We start from the raw sequence: 24,935 nt of genomic DNA, 5'->3' as shown, positions 1-24,935 counted from the left end.
CCATGCCCAGCCCCCTCATGGATCTTAAAGCAATCACACAAATAAATGTGGAACCGCCACTGTAATTGAGATACCTATGAAGATGCCCATGGTTCTGTAACAGCCCATGATGAGACCAAATGTGGGGAGATCAGAGAATGCTTTTCTAAGGAAGTAAAATTGATCAGGAATTTATTTAAATAAAGACAAAAATGAATGAACTAAAGATAAGTCCTATGAGCTTTGCATTTAAAATATACTCAGAACCCAATCACTTCTCATTACCTCCACAGCCATGACTCGCATCCAGCCCCCAATGTATTCTCAGCTGGATTGCTGCCGTATCCTACCAAATGGTCTTTCTCCTTCTGACCTTGCTTCTTTACAGTCTAGCCCCAGCACTGCAGCTAGAGTCATACCATTAAAACCTAAGCAAAGTCATATGACGCTTTATTCAAAGTGCTCTCTGATGGCTTCCCAACTCATGTGGAGAAAAAGCAAAAATCCCAACAGAGGCCCATAAATCCCTACCTTATCTTGCGTCTGTTAACATTGACCTTGTCCCTATTATTCTTCTGCCTATTCACGCTGCACCAGGTACACTGGTCTGGTTGACCCTTCTCAAACTTGCCATCCACAATCTCTACCTCAGGACTTTTGCTCACTGCCCTGGCTAGAATTCTCTCTCCCTTCCTTACTTCTTGTCTTTGCTCAAATTATGCTTTCTGATTGAGCACTTTTCTGACCATTCTCTATCACATTTTGAGTATGTATCCCTCTTTCAGCCCAAGAATTTCCTATCCTGTTTCATTTCCTTTGTTTTTCTTCATAGTGCTCATCATCTTCTGAAATGATATATTTATTTATTTATGGTCTGTCTTGATAGTACCAGAATATCAGCCCCATGATTTCTGTGTGTTATATGGGCCAGAGATTTTCATCTCTTATTTTGCTGCTCAAGCCCAATTCCTAGAATAGCCTGTGGTTTTTGGGTACATCCTAGAGGCTTAATAAATATTTGTTGAATATATGAGCAGATAAGGAGGAACAGAAGTAATAAAATACATACAACGGACTTGTGGTAGGAGAGACCTGGCATACAAAAATAATGGGCAAATGTTACTCTTCGTGAGTTAAAGGGCTGTCAGACTAACCTCAAGGAAGACAGGAGATAGAAGAAGGTGGATTCAAGAGCTATTTTATAATATTTGGGAGAAGATTATAGTATGAAGAGGATGTATGAGAGGTAAATATAAAGATTAACACTAGTTTTGGGAAGAGATTTGGGAGTAGATTGGATGAGGAGGATGGGTGAGGTAAATATCAAGGGTAACACTAGTTTTGGGGGTAGATTGAAGGAGGAGGATGGGTGGGGGGTAAATATCAAGGGTAACGTTGGTTTTGGGAGTAGATTTGGGAGTAGATTGGATGAGGAGGATGGGCGAGAGGTAAATATCGAGGGGAACACTGGTTTTGAGAGTAGATTGAATGAGGAGGATGGGGGAGGGGTAAATATCAAGGGTAACACTAGTTTTGGGAGTATATTGAATGAGGAGGATGGGGGAGGGGTAAATATCAAGGGGAACACTGGTTTTGGGAGTAGATTGAATGAGGAGGATGGGTGGGGGGTAAATATCAAGGGTAACATTGGTTTTGGGAGTAGATTTGGGAGTAGATTGGATGAGAGGTAAATATCAAGGATAACACTAGTTTAGGGAGTAGATTGGATGAGAGGTAAATATCAAGGATAACACTAGTTTGGGGAGTAGATTGAATGAGGAGGATGGGGGAGGGGTAAATATCAAGGGTAACACTAGTTTTGGGAGTAGATTGAATGAGGAGGATGGGTGGGGGGTAAATATCAAGGGTAACATTGGTTTTGGGAGTAGATTTGGGAGTATATTGGATGAGGAGGAAGGGGGAGGGGTAAATATCAATGCCAACATTAGTTTTGGAGTTGAATAGTTGAGGGTGAGAGGTAAATAGCAAGGGTAACATTGGTTTTGGGAGTAGATTTGGGAGTAGATTGGATGAGGAGGATGGGTGAGGGGTAAATATCAATGCCAACATTAGTTTTGGAGTTGAATAGTTGAGGGTGAGAGGTAAATAGCAAGGGTAACGTTGGTTTTGGGAGTAGATGTGGGAGTAGATTGGATGAGGAGGATGGGTGAGGGGTAAATATCAATGCCAACATTAGTTTTGGAGTTGAATAGTTGAGGGTGAGAGGTAAATAGCAAGGGTAACGTTGGTTTTGGGAGTAGATTTGGGAGTAGATTGGATGAGAGGTAAATATCAAGGATAACACTAGTTTGGGAGTAGATTAGATGAGGACGATGGGGGAGAGGTAAACATCAAGATTAATACTAGCTTTGGGAATAGATTTGGGAGTAGATTGGATGAGGAGGATGGCTGAGAGGTCAATATCAAGGGTAACATTGGTTTTGGGAGTAGATTTGGGAGTAGATTGAATGAGGAGGATGGGTGAGGGGTAAATATCAATGGCAATACTAGTTTTGGGAGTAGATTGGATGAGGAGGATGGGTGAGAGGTAAAATTCAAGGGTAACATTGGTTTTGGGAATAGATTTGGGAGTAGATTGGATGAGGAGGATGGGTGAGGGGTAAATATCAAGGGTAACACTAGTTTTGGGAGTAGATTGGATGAGGAGGATGGGTGAGAGGTAAAATTCAAGGGTAACACTAACTGGTTTTGGGAGTAGATTTGGGAGTAGATTGGATGAGAGGTAAATATCAAGGATAACACTAGTTTTGGGGGTAGATTTGTGTGTCGATTAGATGATGGGTGAGAGGTAAACATCAAGATTAACACTAGTGTGGGGAGTAGATTTGGGAGTAGATTGGATGAGGAGGATGGGTGAGAGGTAAATTTCCAGGGTATCGCTAGTTTTCTTGCAGTAACACAAGGAATTCTAGAAGATGACCAGATATGGGGAGTAGAAACTTGTGAGTTTGCTATGGACATACTGGGCATAAGTGCTTTGATAATATTCAAGGAAAGCATCACATGGCCAGATGACATGAAAGTTGAGCTGGGCCGAAGGTAGACATTTATGAGCCACTCAAAGCCCTAGAATTTAGATATATGCAGTGTCTTTATCCTGGGCATCTCAAACTCCAATGCTCATACACATCATTTGCAGATTTTGTTACAATGCAGAGTCTGCCTGAATAGGTCAGAAGTGAGCCTAACACTTTGCTTTTCAACAAACTCCTTGGTGGTGCTGATGCTGCTTGTCCTTGTATCATATTTTGATTAGCAAAGTACCTATTACTATCGAGCCTGTTTAGTTTCTGAATGGAATGAGAATAAAGACCTTCCCCAGAATGAGAATGCAGTTAACAATGTTAATGTCTGAAAATCATACACATACAAGATTTAAAATAAGCAAACAAAAATGACAGATAACAACCTTATGCTTGCCAAAATGTTAAAAATATTTGTTTTGGAGTGGTATGAGTGGTTTAAACTCATGAAAATTTTTAATGATCAGTATTTTTAATAGTCTTTTGCATTTTTCAATGCAAATAAACAATCATGTGTAAGCAATGTTAGGACAAAGAATTATTTTTAAGGTTAACCCAATTTCTGCCCTCCTGGGTAACTCTAAATCATATGCTGGACTGGGACTGGGTTGGGAGTAACAGGATCCTCTGAGATTTAAATAAATTTGAATCGCACTCCTTTCTCTCCCTGTACCTCAAGGCAGCGGTCCCCAGCCCTTTTGGCACCAGGGATGGACAACTTTCATGGAAGACAATTTTTCTACAGACCGAGTTAGCACTGGGATGGTTTTGGGATGATTCAAGTACCTTGCATTTATTACGCACTTTATTTCTATTATTATTACATTATAGTATATGATGAAATAATTATACAACTCTCCAAAATGTAGAATCAGTGGGAGCCATGTTCTAGATTTCCTGCAACTAGATGGTCTCATCTAGGGGTGATGAGAGACAGTGACAAATCATCGGGCACTGGATTCTCATAAGGAGCATGCAACCTAGATCCCTTGCATGTTCAGTTGGCAATGGAGTTTGCGCTCCAATACGAATCTAATGCTGTGGTTGATGGGACAGGAGGTGGAGCTCAGGCAGTAATCCCAGCGATGGGGAGCGGCTGAAAGTACAGATGCAGCTTGGCTGGCTTGCTTGTCACTTAGCTCCTATGCGGCCTGGTTCCTAACAGGCCAGGGATCTGGTACCTGGGGATTAGGGACCCTGGCCTCAAGGGACTTTTTAAAAGGGATGTGGTATATGCAGGCTATTTTCTTTTTTACGTTGCCTCTTACTCTAAATCACACTAAATTTTGGGTTTATATTTTTGATTTTCTACTCTAAGCACGAGGCTTTGATTTTGGCAGCATGTTGCGTTAATTGCCACTGCTTCAATTTCTTCACTTTATAAAGTAACAAAAGACCAGGCTGTGTGCAGGGCAACGTTTGACCATGATTTTGGGTTAGCACTGGGAGGGTAAGGCATTGGTTATCAGCAAATAACAAAGGAAAGTGCTTACAATTAAAATGTAGGCAGCTATTTTATTAATAGTGCCTCAGTCATGCGTACCTCCCGGAACTTTTGACCAGCCATCCCTACACGTAGAAGGAAGAGTTCCTAACCCAGGACAGTTCACTTGTCTCTGTACCACACAGTCTCTTCCTCCCTTCACTTCACTTGTTCATCCAGAATTCCAGGTTCCTACTTATGTCTGTAATGGATATGGATGTTTTTGTAACAAAAACAGGATATGAAAAAGATGAAACTCTATTTCTCTTATTTTCGATCTCTCTTTCTGCTTAACTAAAGAACACTCATTTCTGCTCGTGACAGAAAAGCTAACCTTGACAAGTGAGGGTGACTAGGTTATTTCTGTACTGACATATGATTAGTTTAGGGTTTTCCTTAGTCATTTTATGATTTTCATATGATTCATGCTCCCTTAAAGGAAAGAATCCCTGAGGCCTCTTCTGCTCTGAGCACGTTGCTTACCCACCTTGATAGACCTCTCAGGGCATATGAATCTCTTATCTTTATTTTGTTACTATTAGTATTTAGAGGACTAGTCTGGCTTTATCACACAGGCTGGAGTGCAGTGGTGTGATCGTAGCTCACTGCAGCCTTGACTTCCTGGGCTCAAGCAATCCTCCCACCTCAGCCTCCTGAGTAGCTAAGACTATAGGCATACACCACCACGCTCGGCTAATGAATTATTTATCTTTCTGGTACATTGTTGGGGAGTACAGAACAGTGATATGGGGACCCTTGCGATCATCCTCCTATGTAATTTTCTCCATTACTACTGACATACCTCTCAAACACCATTTTGAATATGTGTTCCCTAATAATTTTGTGTCTTTCAAGTTACCACTCAAAAGTAGTCCACAGACCCTTCTGCTCTGGGAATCCCATAAATTTAACTGGGGTTTCTACTGTCCTGGGAGGTTTTTTTCTCCCATCGAGTGTTTACAGTGCAAACTTTATTCCCTGGATTCTTAAGAGAAATCCACACTCTTAGAGTCCCATGAAATAGCTTTTCATTTTTAAGAGCCTATTAAATACAAAATTGTTTTTGGAATCACTAAGTTGAACAATTACTCATTTTTCCAGGCTTCGTAATCAATGCCCCCCTCCCCACAAATGTTATTGATTCATTTGTTAGAGGGCCAGTGGGGCGACTTTAAATATCCAGAAATAAATGAGGGTAGCAGTTTTCTCTCTTAGTATTTCAATGGTATTTTTCTTCTACATATCTTAGGAAAAAATGCATAGTTATAGCTTCCTTCGTTATCCCAGAATGCAGTATTTTCACAAGGAAACATTTCTATTAAGATGTATTGACAATATATATAATAACGTTTTTAGGAATTCCTTGGCCAACTATTAGAATAACAGTTTTTTTTTTAATATGTTGTACTGCGTTGAAAATGTTAAGAAAAAGGCATAGCTTCATCGGCTGCATAGAAATGAAAAGACGATTTGAAATATAATCATTTCTACCTTATAGTAAAGGGAAGGAAAACACTATTCTCAATCCATATTTAGGCCAATAATGAATTTTATAATATAGATAAAAGAAGCTTGTCAAGACAGCACTAGCAAATACAAGTTTCTATAGAAACACTAAGGAAGAGATGTTGAAGTTAGTTTTATGTAATCTCCATTGACTTTAGAAAGTATAGTATATCTTAAAAAAAAAAGAAAGTATAGTATATCTTATATGATGGGGAATGTGGGTGACTTTCTTAGCATGTTTGTCCTTTGTTTTCAGAGTTTTTTAGAAGATGGAGTATTTGTATACCTTTATATTGGATACGATTGATTTTTGTTAATATTACGAAATGAATATTATAGTGTTTGGATATCACAGATACTGTATTTTTCTAAAGAATGAGATGTATCCCCTAAATATCCTCCAAAATAATATGTTTTAAATCACCATTTCACTCCTGGAAAACTTATTGTGCATTCCAGGGCCTATCTGGTTATACCTTAAACATGAGGATGGTAGGCTCAAATAAGAAATGTTAAATAGAATCATAATTATATTCATAGTGATTATTGTAATTAAATTCACTCTGTGTTTTACTTGTGAATTACTTGACATTGAGACGACACTGACAAAATTTCTGCTGCTCTGAAAGTTTGGGAGCAAATTAATTTTTCAAAACACTACTGGCAATTTAATACACCTATTAATTGATATTTAACTTTAGGCAATGAAATTGTTGCCTGAAAAATTAATTACCTTATCCTCCGTTTGGGTTAATTATGAAGCAATACAACTTCAAATTAAAAGTTTAAATGGTTTTGATTTAATTACATTGTGTTCATTAATAATGCAGGTAAGTTTCTTCCAGTAAAGATACCCACGATCAAAGAATATTTTCCCAAAAGATTCTTGGAATACTTTTACTAATATTTTGGAGAAGGATGACTGGGTATGTAAGTGGAAGATGAAAGTATACTAATAAGAAAAGTTACTAGTGGGATTTCTGTGCAGAGTCAGGTAAAATATTCAACAACTATTACAGTATTTGCTTAATACAGTGAGTACGATATTTCACAGCAGAAAGATGATCAGTTATTGGCACAAAAATGAAAAACTGATACTATAAAATGCATCACACACAATAACAGGATTTATATAGAAGAAGGCCTATTATTTTCCTGTCTGTACAAAAGTTATTTTGATATTTGAAATGATTTCATTTCTGTTTTGAATATTTCCTCTCCTGGATAACTTTTGTTGGAAATTTTTAGGGTTTTGATGTAGTGCCATAGTATCTCTACTTTTATACAGTATATTTTATTCTTATCTATAATGTACTTTTTGGTGCTATTTTATAATACTTAAATATGCAAAAACATAACTTCACAAATCACTGAATCACTGTGGTAAACAGTTTTCTAATTATAGTAATTTTAAATAATTTTTCTTCTTTGCTATACTGTCTTTATGCAGAACAAATAGTTAAATTTGAACTTCAGACATGTAATAGTTAATTTAAAAATCTTTTAAATTCATTTCAGGGAAATTATATTATGATGAATCTCAGTTAAAATATATAAATTAGCCATTTTTATTCTCCTACTTTAATTTTTTCCATAATTACGTTTTAAGAAAATTTTATATTTAATCCTTACTGAGTATTTATAACAAAATTTTAATCCATTATCCCACATACAAAAATACAGTGGCAATTTATGGAAAACTCAAATAGATAACAAACTTTTATTATTAAATTGACAGGTCATAGAAGTTTGCCTTAGGCTTCTCCAGCTCACTTTTACATGGAGAAGAACCAGGTCAGGAGAGATAATCTTGCACTTAGAACATTTTCTCCAATTAGGTCTCAACCTAGAAGTCTCTTAAAACTGTTGTATAAAATTTTAAAACATTGAATATTGTAACACTTAGTCTAAATGTGTAATTGGCATATATATATAATTTAACATTAAAATACTATTTCAGATTTCTACCTATTCGAAAGGAAATTATAATTTACCTAAGATCAAATACTTTAGCAAGAGCAAATCCCTTCTAATTTGTTCAATTACTGCTGGGGATTTGAAATGTGATAACCAAAAATCTCAAAGCTATTTATTGTACCAGTCAATGGTGAAAATGCTGTGCATATCAGTCAAATGGCCTTCCATTTAAAAGCTGTGTTTTTAGAGATATTTTGTGTGCACCGAAGTAAATTATCTTTTCTACAATTTACTATAGGAACCTTAGTGGTAATTACCAGTTTGCTATATTAAGACTTTTCTATAATGTGTAATATCAAACTTAAGAATGTTCCATACATGTATATATTGTTCATATATTTAGGGAATTTACTGTAATGCATATGAAACTTAAAAATGTTCCATACCTGTATATATTGTTCATATATTTACTGTAATTTACTGTAATGCATAATATCAAACTTAAAAATGTGCCATACATGTATATATTCTTCATATATTTAGTGTAATTTACTGTAATGCATAATATCAAACTTAAAAATGTTCCATACCTGTACATATTGCTCATATTTAATGAGTGGTTACTAATTCAATAACCCCATCTCTAGTTATTTCAGAATTTCATGGTAATTGGAGCCCACACCAAAGACCAAAGCATCTGAAAGTTTTCATCTGTTTTCTGCTACATTCATTTCCTTTGAAAACAAGGCATTTGCCTTTTGACTTAAAGATTTATTGTTTCTAAAATCCTAGTCCTAAAAAACTAAATATTTAATGAGTAAGTCTAGACGTTCATTGGTGTTTCACAGAATGTTCTTCAGCTACCTGGCCTTGCAGATATAGCCTGTGTTGTTTTTCTGATGTCCTAAATGGACTACTGTGATGCCCTCTACTTGAGCCCATCCTTGAATTACTCCTGGATGCTTTGACTTGCACACAATGCAACAATTCATTTCTGGCAGTGAACTGAATGGAATATATTAAGCACACATCCTGCATTCTGAACTGCTTTCTGTTTACTTTGAATTCTAATTCAAGGCACTGAGGTCAGACTCTGAATCTCTGGGCATTTTAGCCCCTGGTTTTCTCATACATTTTTAGTCTCATTTGCTCTGCCTCTTAGTGGAAAGTTGCCTGAAATAAAGTGACTTCATGTGTGTTATTTGAGTGTAGGAAACAGAGCAATGCCTTTCTTTCTCCTTTCATCAGAGAAAGCATGAAAATATGCCTTCTCATGTATAAAACGGGGCATGAGAGTATACCAATGCTGTCACTAGCTTCAGTGACATTTTATGATTTTGGATGCTTTATTCTCTCCATTCTAAGGGATAATATAGAAAAAAAGGCACCTTGATACAGTTTTCTTTTAATTTCAGTAAAATTTGCTCATCTAGGAAGTGAGAAGGGAGACAACAATAAGCATCCAAATGTATTCATTTCAAACTCTAAATCCTTCAAGAATATTTATGTCGTTCTTTCATATTTGACCATTGGGTATTGGCTTGCCTTCAAATAAACAGAGCTTGGCAGTAAAGAAATCAGGGTACCGTCAGTTTAATAAAGAATCCTGATATTTTTAAAGAAAAAAAAGGATTATTACTGTTGTTGTTGGAATCTACAGATACTGTGCCCAGAAAAATCCACAGATAAAGTTATGAAGGTGGCACAGGTACTCCAGAATATCAAAATCTCTGTGTCAACCACAACAACAACAAAAATGCTATTGAAAATGTCCCAAAACACAAAATGCTAAACTACACTACACAGAAAACTAAAAATATAAATATACCCTGCCAAAGTAATTTAATTGTAGCTTAATGATTAAAAGTGCCTTGGAAGAACATTAGATAAATTAGAAACCTCGGTCAAATTTTTAATATTACATTATTCAAAAGATATGTATTGCCAAAAAATCATGCCTGAATATAACCAAGCATTTGGATCGAATGACCACAGTTAAAGGATATACAATGGTCAGAAAAACCTGTTAAATGATACTGTGTGGTTGCAGCAACAAAATCCAGACTATAGCATACTTTATAGAAGAAAAAAAGCCTATTTTGTTATAAAGCAATATCAGATAAGAAATAGGGAGGAAAAAAATCTATAGATTAAAGGAGATTTAAGAGACATAAAAATAATCTCTAAAAATGAATTTTTATTTGGTTTAAAACAAGTACTTTAAAATATCATTAGACAATCAGGGAAATGTAGATACTGACTTGTGATTTGTTGATATGCTACAGTTTTTATGGTTCTACATATAATAATAGAATTGCTGTTACGTTTCATCATATTGCCACTATTTCATACTGAAATGGTTGCAGATGAAATGTTTTGCTGTCTGGAATTTACTTCAAAATAATTTGAGAGGATTGGAGAGTATGGATAAAACAGTAGTGGCTCTGGGTTGATAATTGTACATGTGGGTCCATTATACTACAGCGCTCTCTATATTTATGTGTGTGGTTGTATTTTCTGTAATAAAAGAGTAAAGATGTCTTTCAAGTTAATTTTTATGAATCACTGCCATTCAGCTAAATATCCCAATTTCACTCCACTTTAGTACATCTTTATAAATGTTAAGTACTGATTGGGTATAAGTCTAAATTAAAAGCGAGTATTGGTTGAAAAGACCTGAGATAATAAGAGTTTGTGGTACATTTATAATAAAGCATAATTGTATATAGTTGAATATATAAAGGTACTCAAAAGATATAATAGATATAGAATGCAGTTGGGCTTTATTATGATATAGTAAAATATGGAGGAACTCAGGCAGTTGAAAACCAGGGCCCAGTACCCTCCTTTGCTACTTGTCTAGTTTTAGGAAAGCCACTGAGCCTCCTTAGCCTCAACTTCATCATCTGTAAAAATGGTTGTGAGAATTCACCTCAAAGGAATATTGTGGATATTTAACAATTAGTGACAAGGCTGGGCACGGGGGCTCACATCTGTAATCCTAGCACCTTGAGAGGCCAAGGTAGGAGGAGCGTTTGAGGCTGGGACTATGAGACCAGACTGGGCAACTTAGCAAAACTCCACTTTTATAAAAATTAAGAAATACTACTCTGGAGGCTGAGGTGGGAGGACCACTCGAGCCCAGGAGGTAGAGTTTGCAGTGAGCCAAGATCGCACCACTGCACTTCAGCCTGGGTGATGGAGTGAGACTTTGTCTCCAAAAAATAAAAATTAAAAAAAATAAAAATACATTAGCCAGATGTGGTGGTGTGTGCCAATTGCCGTAGCCACCTGGTGTGCCGAGGCAGGAGGATCCCTTAAGCCTACGAGTTCAACCTGCAGTTGGAGGCTGCAGTGAGCTGTGATTACACCACTGCACTCCAGCCTGGGCAAGAGAGTGAGAACCTGTCTCAAAAAAAAAAAAAAAAGAAAAAGAAAAAAAAAACGGAGTGACAGCACTGAATACAATGAAATAAGCACCAGCAGGTACATAATACTTACAATGTTCTCAAAATCTTATTAACATGTATTAACTCATTGAATCCCCAGAACAACCCCTTGAGGTATTTGTATTATCAGTTTTTATAGATGAGGAAACCAAACCAAAATGATTCAATGACTTACTCCAGGCCAAATAGCTAATAGGTGGCTAAATTGGGATTCCAACTACTTCCTCTGTCTCCAGAAATTGCTTTTTAACCAAGTATATGCCATATAGCAAAATGGCACATAGTAAATGCTAATAAAAGTTTGAAGGATCAGTAGCAGTTGCTGCTTATAGTGGTAGGACGGGCCAAATAAGTGAATATTTCTGTTGTATTCATTATCGTCACCCTCCCCTGAATTATATCTTGACTTTTCAAAATAAAGATTAAAAAAGTGCTATGATTTAGTTTTCTCTATAGCAATGGAAAAGCTGATATATTTGACCACTTACAATGTAAGAATAACTGTACTTAACGCTTTACCTAGATCGATTTAGTTCATTTACAATAGTCTCAAGTTAAATAGGATAGGAAGTACTGTGCCTATTGTTTAAATGAGGAGAGAGGAGGCAGAAGACAGTGAATAATTTGCCAGCTAGCATATCACGTGGGAGGAGTCAAAACTCTTTACACTGTGAAATGTAGTAGAGTTGACTCCAAAGCCCATTGGTATAATTTTATTATCTAAGTGTCTCCAAGAAAGAATGAAAAAATAGCAACTAATGTGTACTTATTAAACTGATAATTTTAACAAATTATATTACACTAACTCTCATTACAATCTTTTGAGAAACATGTTATCTCATTTTTCTGTATGATGAGGCTGAGGTTCAGTGAAATTAAATAATTTGTGTATATCACACAACAAACGAATCATAAAGTAAGTATTGAAATCTAGCTTGGCCTATCTTTGAACTCCATGGACTTGGCAATATGTCATGTAATGGTAGTATTTGCATTCAGTCACTTGAGACAATAACCAGCAGCCCTAATGTCCAGCAAAAATGATCCATTTCAGTCTTAATTGTATTTTCAAATAATGTCATTTCCTTTTTTTTTGAGACAGAGTCTCGCTCTGTTGTCCAGGCTGGAGTGCAGGAGTACAGTGGCGTGATCCTGGCTCACTGCAAACTCCGCCTCCTGGGTTCAAGTGATCCTCCCACCTCAGCCTCCTGAGTAGCTGGTATTACAGGCATGAGCCACCACGCCTGGCTAATTTTTGTATTTTTAGTAGAGATGGGGTTTCAGCATTTTGGCCAGGCTGGTCTTGAACTCCTGACCTCCAATGATCTGCCTGCTTCAGCCTCCCAAAGTGCTGGGATTACAGGTGTGAGCCACCACCTCCAGCCTAATGTCATTCCCTTTTGAAATGATATTTGAGTAGAGAATATACTTTATCTGGCTGTTATATTTTTAAGTAGAATATGCACTATGATTAAAATATTTGGTGGGTCTCATTCTTTGGGGCTATAAGCGGAGCTATTAATTGTCATGCTTGTTTCTCCTGTGTATATTTATACACATCCTGTTCATAGAATCATGTACATTGGCTGTGGTGAGTTGACACCATCATGTGAGTTGGACCACATGAACAAAAAGCCACTTGGATTTAAGTTGGGATAGAAGAGAATATAGAGGGATATAGTTCCAATCTTAGTTTTTAATAAATTGTTTAAATGGTTAAGGAAATTTCATGCTGATGATTATTCTTATTGTGAAATGAAGCCAGGTTTCCCTTTGATTTTTCTCATAGGCAGCTTGAAGAATTAACTCAGTTCGTTTCAGTAGGCATGAAAATTTTACCAGTTGATTCTTCTCTCAGTGAGTCACAGAAGTGAAAACAAATCTAAATTCTACTGTGTTTAGGTAGCATCTTAACACAGGTGAAAAGGCAACGTATTCAGTTTTGAAATATATTTTGATAATAATAAGGTATGTGAACTATTATGTAACTGATTTACTTTAAAGCTGAGTTAATTGGGCAAGATTTGTTAGAAGAGATGGGATTTGAACTGAGTGGCTGAGGGGAAATTTAAACAAGGATAGAAGGGTTTCACATTAGGAGGAGTTTCAGTGAAAGGCTAAGGGAATGTGCTCTATTCCACAGCAAATACGAGTTGGTAGGAGATTTCTGAGCAAGGGAAGAAATTTTTATACAAGCCATATTTAATTAAGATTTAGTAGGGCAGTCCGATTTTTGGTGAATTCTGTCAAGGCAAGTTGAGCAAAGGGAATGCTATTGTGCATCTGGATGTCCAGTAATGAGGCATGGTGGGGAGTAGGTGGTAGAATTGAGAAGCAAGATAGACTAAAGATGGGAATGGATAGCGCAAGTATGCATGGATAGATAGAAGATAGATAGATAGACAGATTATTAATAGATAGTGATATGGTTTGGCTCTGTGTCCCCCCCCCCCCCCGTATCTCATCTTGAATTGTACTCCCATAATCCTCACATGTTGTGGGAGGGACCCAGTGGGAGATGATTGAGTCACAGGGGCAGTTTCCCCCTTAATGTTCTCATGGTGGTGAATAAGTCTCATGAGATCTGATGGTTTTATCAGGGGTTTCCGCTTCTGCATCTTCCTCATTCTCTCTCTTTGCCTGCTGCCATTCACGTAAGACGTGACTTGCTCCTCTATGCCTTCCACCATGATTGTGAGGCTTCCTCAGCCACATGGAACCATAAGTCCAATTAAACCTCTTTCTTTTGTAAATTGACCAGTCTCGGTTATGTCTTCATCAGCAACGTGAAAACAGACTAACACAGATAGATAGATATTTCTATATCAATGAAGACAAACATAAAAATGTAATAAAAAGTTAAACCCTCAAAATGTGGGAGATTATTTCTGATGTCAAGTCAATACCTGGGTATCCCAGGTCTCTGATTAATGAGTAGATTCCTTCTTACTTGTTACTCTGCCTTCCTCTGGACCGTTTCTGTTCTTCGTGATCAAATCTGGCTCAATTTCCGTCCTTAGGATCAGGGAAAGAGCACAGTCAGGCCAAAACATTTCATTTTAAGCTAGTGATAGTTTCCTTCCTTACATCCACCATAGACCACAGGTAAGAATTCCACTGCATGGCCATGTCTTGCCACCAGAAAGCACAAACCCTCATCTCTTTGCACTGATAGGATCTCCATCACTTTACTTTTCAAAATTTTGGTATCTGCATTGGTAAATCAGTGTTTCCCTATTTCCTAAGTTTGTCATGAAGGTTACTTGAGGTAATAATTTTAAGCATGATTCCTAAAATTTAAAAAGGTTGTACAAATATGTTATTACTAGCATTTAACACACAGTGAGAAAAAATACAAAATAAATAAATGGAAACTAGATTTACGAAATTTACTATGCCCTAAAGGGAAAACACAAAGCTGCATTTTCAATCACTTGTTTCATTTTAAGGATTACTTGTCATCACCTGCCCAAAGCTATCACTGTCTATTTATATCCTAATAACCAGTCTAACATATTTAGGAAAAAGAAATGAAGAACTTTTTTAGTGTAGAATATTGGTTGATTTAAAAGGCACAGCTTTTAATTCACATGTGGTATTAATAACAGTGCCTTTGATTCAAGTGCAGTTAGAAAACATTTTCTAAAAGGCAGTTTATGGCCAAGGTTGCTTTATTTACATCAAGTAAAGTTTTCTCAGGGGAGAAAATAAGGTAGCAGTTTACATTAAAAAGCAACACTGAACAACTGTAGCAGAAAGACATAATAAGGCATATCCATTAAAATTTCCAAAAGAGATTATGTAAGCCTTGTACATTACTTCCCATCCTTGTAGATTCTTTAATTTTTAATGGCTACAAATTTCCTGTATCCTGGTTTTTGAATTATAGATGCAGATAGTTTAATATAAATACATTGAAGATGAAATTTAGCAATTCCAAAAACATCCACCTGTTGGGATGAAATTTGTGAGTATTACAGTCATACATGTTTAACTTTTTAATGACAAGAATTAGGAGTAATTAAAATTTGTTTTCGATGTTACCTGAGATGATATGCTTGATGATATTCAAGTTAATGCCTTTTAGTGTATTCATAATTTTTAATATTTTCCACTGTTTTTCATATATGCCTTGCCTCTGTAAGAAAATAGTAAACTTGGCTGAGTGTGGTGGCTCACACCTATAATCCTAGCACTTTGGGAGGCTGAGGCAGGTGAATCACTTGAGCTCAGGAGTTTGAGAACAGCCTGGGCAACATGGCAAAATCCTGTCTGTATCAAAAATATAAACATTAGTTGGGCGTGGTGGCACAAACCTGTAGTCCCAGCTACTCAGGAGGCTAATATGGGAGAATGTCTTGAGCCTGGGACGCAGAGGTTGCAGTGAGCTGAGATCGTGCCACTGCACTCCAGCCTGGGTGACAGATTGAGACCCAATCTCAAAACAAAACAAAACAAAAAATTGTAAACTCTGATGGCAGGAAATGGGTCATCAATTTATTGGTCTTCTTTAGTGTTTGAGAAATACAGATGGCCCACCAAGCTTTACTTTATTAAAGAAAGGTATTTCATAGCATAGAATGCAAAGGAAAGTGAGATTTGAAGACTTGCTTCAGGCCTACTGGAAGTTGGGATGCAGCTGGCAAAACCTAACTCAGGCGAAATGGTGATTAAATCTGGTTTACAAGATCAAGCAAAAGTCTCTCTGACAGAAATTTAAGGTGAAATACACCAAATGCAAGCAGATACAATTTTTTTTTTTTTTTTTTTGTGACAGTGTCTCACTCAGTCCTCCAGGCTAGAGTGCAATGCCGCCATCTTGGCTCTCTACAACCTCCACCTCCCAGGTTTAAGTGATTCTCCTGCCTCAGCCTCCCAAGTAGCTGGGAATACAGGCACCCATGGCACCACGCCCAACTAATTTTTTGTATTTTTATTAGAGGCGAGATTTCACCATGTTGGCCAGGCTGGTCTTGAACTCCTGACCTCAGGTGATCCACCCCCCCTCAGCCTCCTAAAGTGCTGGGATTACAGGTGTGAGCCACCACACCTGGCCAGCAGGCACAATTTTTAAAGAAACAAATACAAAATAATCTTTTGAAACTAACATAAAAATTCAAAGACATAGAGTAGAATGGAGGTAGCATATGAGAACATGAAAGTACGCACCTAGCCGCGACAGGAAAAGAAACTTCAGAGTTATAAATATGAGGTCAACAGAGGAGAAAAGATGATAGCATGACATCATCCCCAAATTATAAAGAAATGGAAGCAAATGTGTGCATTTGAAAAAAATAAACAATATTTAGATATATACGTGTATGTATATATGTGTGTGTGTGTGTGTGTGTGTAAAATTGTTCTTGATTTTAAAGCCTGATAACTAGTTCATGATATGATGAATATTTTTAGAAAAATATATCTCTTAAAATCATAGAGAGCTTTTTGGTTTAAAAATATGGAAAGTTTCATCCCTAAGAGGTCTGAGACAGGAAAAAATATGTAGGGAGAGAGTTTTGAGTCTTGGGATTGGCCTTTTCTCAAAACTTTGGGCTTTTCTTTGGTGTTCTTGTGGTGTAGTCTCAGGCAAGATTTTGCATATTTTTAAGCCTTTATTTTCCTCTATTCTAAATGTAAATGATGATGTTATTAGGATTAAGATGATTGGCCTGTAAAATACCTGTCACTGAGCCTGGAACATAATAAACTCTCTATGTTAAAATGTAAGAAAATATTAGATGATGTGGATGAAAAAAAGTAATGTAGTAGTTAGATAAAATGATACAGCACTACTCTTTAGAATTGGTGATAAAGTAATGTTTTTCAGCATATTAAGTAAATATTAAATAGCTGTTTAGTGCTGGGTACATGGATTGTCTCATTAGTCATTAAGCAAATGTTCATTTAGTGCCTTTGTTTGACCAAGCTCTGTTCTCCATGCTCGTGGCAGCTGCTAGCAAGGGTGAGTTCTCACCGGTAAAGAGATCTGTGGGGAGGGATGGGGTGGAGGCTTCAATGTGAAGAAGACATAGCGCCTTCCCTCAGTGAGTTCCTTCTAATAGACCACTCTTTCCTATGTTTCTGTATACCAGTCTGTCAGGGAAACTGTATCTTTTGGTGAATAAATACTTTCCGTGAAAAGGAGTTACCAGAACAACAGAAAGAAGTAAACTTCTTTGTGGGCAAAGACATTGGTGTTTGCAGACTCAAGGATGTTCCATGTGCTATTGCATGTTTGAAATGTATCTCTCACAAAGAAAGTGAAACTGCAAAAAACTTTAATCATTTGAAATTTAAATTCAACAATGTACGTCACTGAAATTTTAAAGCCAATCTTTTTCTAGAACTTAAGCCACTACATATGGTAGGTTAAGTGCTGAACTTGGCCTATCTACACTTTTTTGGTTGTTAGCATTCAGAATGGAAGCAGTACACATGTTCTGTAATTCATGAATTGTAGAGTAGAATTAACATTTAGCTCAAGATTAACACCGGTGTGGGATGGTGTAAGTTTTTCATCTTGCTTTGTCATATTTTTGTACTCGGTATCTATGCTGTGCTTTTTATTGAATGCCACAAATATTCTCTTGCTAACGTGAAAGTGACGTTGTTACAAGTGAAACTGTGTTTGACCTTATGTGTTGTTGTCAGAAACTTCACAGCTAGAGATAGACATGGTGTAAGGGTCATAGGAATAAATATCTTAAATGTATTTATAAGCAACAAAGCAACTTGTAAAATACATCTAACAAGTTAAAAATAAAAAAATTGGAATGGTAATGACAACTAAAGATAGTAATATTAGGTCACAGGGAATATTAGTATATAAGGTTTTGCACATTTAGATTTATCAGTTTCTAAAAAGTGTCACACATATGGCCCTGAACTTCCTAGTCAAAATATATAGGGAGGGACAGGCGCGGTGGCTGACACCTGTAATCCTAGCACTTTGAGAGGCCAAGGCAGGTGGATCACTTGAGGTTAGGAGTTTGAAACCAGCCTGGCCAACATGGTGAAACCATGTCTCTACTAAAAACACAAAAAATTAGCCGGGTGTGGTGGTGCGCGCCTGTATCCCAGCTACTTCTGAGGCTGGGGCGGGAGAATCGCTTGAACCCAGGAGGCAGAGGTTACAGTGAGTGAAGATCGTGCCACTGCACTACAGCTTGAGCGACAGATTGAGGCTCCATCTCAGAAAAAAAAAAAATATATATATATATATGTATATATATACACACACACACACACACACACACACACACACATGTTTATGGAAATGCATTTGAAAAGTATAAACAATGTTTAGATATGTGTGTGTATATATATGTGTGTGTGTGTGTGTGTGTGTAAAATTTTTCTTGATTTTAAAGCCTGATAAGTAGTTCATGATAACTATTTCTACATATATATATAAAAGTGGAAAAAAATGGAATTACAGATATTATATTGTCAATAAGGTAAAAACATACTATTTCCTAAGAGAAAACACAGCATTTTATGATCACCAAACTGGGGAGAAATCATTGCTGTGTAATTGTCCCTGAGATATACACTGAGTCCTATATTAGGTTACAAAGCATACTACACATATGCCATATAATATCTGTCAGTGGAAGCTGAAAATCCCGTGTTAAGATACAATCCAGTGAAAACAATCTCACTGGGTCAAAAACAGTGTTCAAGTGGGTCAGCTGTCCTCATTTAGGGAAAAATCTAGATTTATAGCATGGAAGCCTACATATCTTTCAGATTGTTGTCTGTGAATGTTATTTACTCATCCAGGCTTTTGATAAGAACCAGGAGAGGATTTTCTTCTCATTGTGCTTTGATGGAACGCTGCTACACAACTCCCCTTTGGATGAGGCTGGAATTCTTTTTTGTTTTTGTTTTTGCTTTTGAGTTGGAGTTTTGCTCTGTCGCCCAGGCTGGAGTGCAGTGGTGCGATCTTGGCTCACTGCAACCTCTGCCTCCCGGGTTCAAATGATTCTCCTGCCTCAGCCTCCCAAGTAGCTGGGGCTACAGGCACCCGCCACCACACCTGGCTAATCTTTTGTATTTTTAGTAGAGACATGGTTTCACCATGTTAGCTAGGATGGTCTCCATCTCCTGACCTTGTGATCTGCCTGCTTCGGCCTCCCAAAGTGATGGGATCCGAGGCTGGAATTCTTATAGATGTGTGTCTTTTTGAACATTGCCATAACCTAGATCTTGGAGACATAGCAGAGAGATAACCTTAAGTCCCTTTTCCCAACAGGTTACTGGGAATTTCAAATTTCCCACAGTTGGTCCATATTGGAGGCAGAGTGATGTGCTGTTATTTCCTTTTTTTTTTTTTTTCCTAAAATCACTTCCCTCTTCATTCGTCTTATGTTTTCACCCAGTTGAATTTGCCAAAAGTAATTTTGTTTCCAAGTACTTTGTTCATTATAGTATTATGGACTGTAGTTCACAAAAGGATGTGTGCCTCATAGGGTGGTTGTGAGAATTCCCATGAAATCATGCATGAAGAGTTCTTAATACAGAGTTCAGTGCAGCGGTTCTCACATTTGTTTACACCTTGGAACATGCTGAGGAGCTTCAAAAACACTGAAGTTGGGTTTCACTTCAGAACATTGTGATTTAATTGGTGTGGGTTGTGGTCTGGGCTTTGGAAGTTTTCAGAGACTTCTGATTAATTCTAAAATGCATGGCCAGTTTGGGAATCACTAAGCTAGCTCCTAGGAAATGCTCATCAGGTTAGCGATTTCTCTTTCCAGGTGTATCTTGATGAAAGTTATGGTGCTGCAGGTATCACATGCTAATTTCAAGTTCCCAGATGTATGTTCTATGTGGTTCTGAACTTCCTGGTCAAAACATATCAGGAAACAAAATGGAGTTACATAAATTATATTGTTCAATATCACATATACTATATACAATAGAATTTTTTTTGTTTCTGTTTTACATAAGAACTTAAATTACAACATACGTTTTTAAAGTACCATAAAATATGTTGTGTAATTTATACTACTAATTGTATCCTTTTCTACACTGAAATTTAAAAAAGCAAATCATGACTCCAACAATTATAGGCAGTTTCAAAGCTGATTTTGCATAGTGTCAACAAGTAAAAAGATTTGCTCAAGCATTCGGTAATGATTTGCAAGTCAGCAAATGGTGATAGCAGCTGCTTTATAGGTAGAGGAAAAATTATTCCTTGTTTTCACCCTCAGAAAATATGTCTCTTTAATTCATTTCCTGTTGTAATTTTGGAAATGTCCATTAGGCTTTAAAAAAAGCCTAGTCTCTTATGTCATGTACATAAAATTAATGTGAATTAACTGATAAAACATATATGCACTGGGTTCATCTAAGTAAATCAACAAGAACTCCTGCAAGAATAATATTAAAGACATTCAGAATTCACAGGCAAATAAAGAGGACTTGTTACCAAAACGTGTCGTCTTTCAGAGAAAAATACCCTTTATCAAATGTCTCAGCAACTTTTCTAAGGTCGTAAGAAGATATAGTAGAAGATCCTAGAGCTTATTTCTCTCATCTTCCAAACCATTGAGCTTTTGATTATGGGACACTGATCTCTTGGAAAAGGAGTTGCATTGGATGTCAATACTTAAGTATTTAAATCTAGATTCCTTTAGGTCAGAGAAGAATGCATATTCATTACGGTAGTGTCAAAGCGAAAACTGCACACAGTTAAACGGACAAGGGAGGCTTTATTCAAGACAATTGGCATAGGCAAGTGGGAGCAGTACTGAGTAGAACATTCAAGTGCTGTAGTGAGAAAAGCGTGGGCCCACTTATGTTTGCTAGTTGGCTTTACCAACTAGCAAGGAAAAGTACCAAAGGGAAAGTAAACTTTCTCTAGTCATTTTACAATTCCAGCACAGTGCCTACAACTTAAGCTCCCACCCAGCCAAAGACTGGGAGATGATGGGGTACTATCTTCCTCGATGACAACATTTCAAAGGGATGGCTCCTGGGTTTTTGAGAAAGATATTCCAGTGCTGTAAAACTGTCAAGAGACTATTTAAAAGATTTACACCTTGAAGGGTCAGAGAATAAATGGACACTTAGAAGTTTTCTAAAGTAAATTATTTAAGAACTGTATCCCAGAACAAAGTTTGAGAATGTTAAGAGTATGCAAATATCCAGCACACAGTAAATTAGGACTCATAATGTTTGTGATAAAATAAACATTACCAGGCACACAAAGAAGTAGGAAGGAACATGACACCAGAAAGAAATATGTATCTACACAAAGGGATGACCTCTGGAAATGATAAGTGTGAATAAATACATAAGATTTTTAAGTCAAATTTCTGTATAGTTGTTTAAAGAAAAGTATTAGTAATGTAGAGTAGAATTTATAGCATGTTTAAATTGTATGACTACAATAGCACAAAGATCAGGAGTGCAGATACGGACGTATGCTACCGTAAGACTTTTAAACTCTACTTGAAGTGGTATATCTCTTGAAGGTAGATTGTGGTAAGTTAAAGATGAATTACATAAACTTTAGAGCAGCCTCTAAAATAACGATATAAGAAGTTAAAGAAAGTAGGCTGGTAGAGGAGAAGAACTGGATTAATTTTTTAAAAATCAGTTAATCCAACTAAGATAGAAAAAGAGAAAAAGAGCAGAGAACAAATAGAAAACAAACAACCAGATGATAGATTTAAATTTAACCATATCAATAGTCACATTACATTTAATGGTCTACATAAGCAAACCAAAAGACAGAGCTTGTCATTCTTTATAAATGTCAAGACCCAATTCCATGCTGCCTACAAGAAACACACATTAAAAATCAAGGCACAACTAAGTTAACAGTAAAACATGGAAAAAAGAAAATCAACTAATAAACAGCTATCCAAATTTATCAGAAAAATGAAAGAAAATACACAGATTATCAGTACCAGAAATGACAGAGGAAACATTACAACAGGTATTACAGACAGGAAAAGGATAATAAGGGAATATTATGGGTAAATGTATGCCCATATTTTAAATTACTAATATGAAATTTAAAAATTTGAAAGGCAAACTCCGTATCATTTACTGAAGAGTTCTACCAAACATTTAAGGAAGAAATAATACCAAAGTCTACATAACATCCTCCAGAAAATCGAAAAGAAGAAAAAATGCAAGTCATTCTATGAAGCCAGTAATAACCCGAAACCAAACACAGTTATTATGAAAAAAGAAAAAACTGGAAGCCAATATACCTTATGCACGTGGACACATAAATTCAAAACAAAAGTTTTGCAAATAGCATGCAAAAGTATATAAAATCATGGGAGGCCGAGGCAGGGTGATCACGAGACCAAGTGATTGAAACCATTCTGGCCAACATGGTGAAACCCCGTCTCTACTAAAAATACAAAGATTATCTCGGCATTGTGGCATGTGCCTGTGGTCCCTGCTACTTGGGAGGCTGAGGCAGGAGAATCACTTGAACCCGGGAGGTGGAGGTTGCAGTCAGCCTAGGTCGTGCCACTGCGCTCCAGCATGGCGACAGAGCAGGACTCCGTCGCATTAAAAAAAAAAAAAAGTATATAAAATGAGTAATGCCTCATGACCACATGAGATTTATCCCAGGAATGTAAGATTGGTTTAACACTTTCAAACCAATCTACGTAATTTAGTATATTAACAAAATAAAGAATAAACGCTCTTAAACTGTCTCAGAAAAAGCATTGACAAAATCCTACACTCTTTCCTGATAAAAATTCTCAGGAAAGTAGGAATAGAAATGCAGTTTCTCAAAATGATAGAGAACAGCTGTGAGATAACTTCAGCTAGCATCATACTTAAAGATGAAAGACTTAATGCTTTTCTCCTAATATGAGGAACAAAACAAGGATATTCGCTCCTATTATTTCTATTCGGTATTATACTGGAGATGTTACCCAGTGAAACAAGGCAAAAAAAACAAAATGAAATAAAATAAAATTTAATAAAGTCTCTACAAGGAGTCTTCTGAAAAAGAAGACATTAAACTAACATGACTGTTCATGTGGGCAATCAGACAAAATATTTTAAAAAGTTACTAGAACCAATAATAGCAAGATTCAAGATAAAAATCGATATACAGAATCAATTGTATTTTCATAAACTAGCAACAAGCAATTGAAAATAAGAAAAATATATTTCACAAAAGCATCAAAAATATGTCCTAGAGACAAAACTTACAGAAGATGTGAATAAAGCTGAAAAATGTAAAATGTTAAGGGGAATGAAAAATACCTATATTATAGAGATATGTAGTATTCATGGCTGGAAAGATACAACATTGTTATCATGCCAGTTCTCCTCAAGTTGATCTATACTTTTAATGCAATGCCAATCAATATATTAACTGACTTTTTTTGTGTGAGAATTGACAAACACAAATTCATATAGAAATGGACAAAACTAAAGCAGCAAAAATTACATTGAAAAGGAGAATCTAGCAGGAGGACTAAGACTCTCTGATATCAAGACTCATAAAGCTACAAAAGTAAAGTCAGTACAGCATTAGTACAAAGATATATAAATTTGTCAATGGAACAGAAGAAATGGTCAAGAAATAGGTGCACACATATGTGAACAACCGATTTTCAGCAGAAATACAAAGGCAATTCTACAAAGGTAAGTCTTTTCAAGAAAGGTGTTGGAATTACTAGCTATTCATATACAAATAGTCCATATTTCATACTATATAAAAATAATTCAGCATGTATCATAGACCTAAATATGAAGTCTAAAATTATAAAACTTTTAGAAGGAAACATAAGGAAAAAAACTTCTGTGCCTTAGTTAGGCAAATATTTGTTTAAATCAAAATCTACCAAGGAGCAAATTATTTAAAAGCTCTGCTCTTCCAGAACAGCATTAATAAGGATGAAAGACAAGACAGAGTAAGTGAAAATATTTGCAAATTATATGTAAATTCAAGGACTTGTGTCAGAGTATATAAAAAGTTCTAAGAACTCAACAATAACAAAAGTAAACAACCAAGGTTATTAAACAAGTTATATGAATGGGAAGCAAGCTTATGGAAAGATGCTCAACATCATTAGTTATTAGAGAAAGATGAATTAAAACTGCAATGACATATCACTACACACTTATGAGAATGAGTGAGAATGACTATAATTAAAATGACTATATGAGAATGACTATAATTAAAATGATTACTAAGTGTTGGAGGGTATGTGGAGGAAAAGGAACTCTCATACACTAGGGGAGGTAAAAGGGTACAATCACTTTGGAATATAGTTTGGCAATTTCTTGACGTTGAAGCATTGTCTGCCATTTCAGTCCTGAGTATTTACCAAAGAGAAAAACGAAGGTATCTCCATACATAGACTTGCACATAAATGTCTATATCATATTTATTTGCAGTAGTGCCAACTTATGTCCATCAACAGGTGAATGAATAACAAAAAGTGTTGCATCATACAATGGGATATTACTCAGTGATAGAAAAGAGCGAACAATTAACATATGCCGCAACATGAATGTATCTCAAAATAATTACGTTGAGTGAAAGAAGCCAGACAAGGAAATGTATAT

At 36.3% G+C, this 24,935-nt stretch overlaps 1 protein-coding gene across 1 annotated transcript in view; it reads left to right on the top strand.

The window, feature by feature from the left end:
• The window catches only part of SGCZ (sarcoglycan zeta), a 1,177,568-nt gene that overhangs the window by 242,397 nt on the left and 910,236 nt on the right, over positions 1–24,935 (top strand). The gene's annotated exons all lie outside the window — the stretch shown is intronic.

This window comes from Pan paniscus, chromosome 7 (assembly GCF_029289425.2).
Source record: "Pan paniscus chromosome 7, NHGRI_mPanPan1-v2.0_pri, whole genome shotgun sequence".
Classification (NCBI taxonomy): Eukaryota; Metazoa; Chordata; class Mammalia; order Primates; family Hominidae; genus Pan; species Pan paniscus.
Note: the sequence above shows the minus strand (reverse complement) of the source record. Positions and strands in the feature narration are given on the sequence as shown.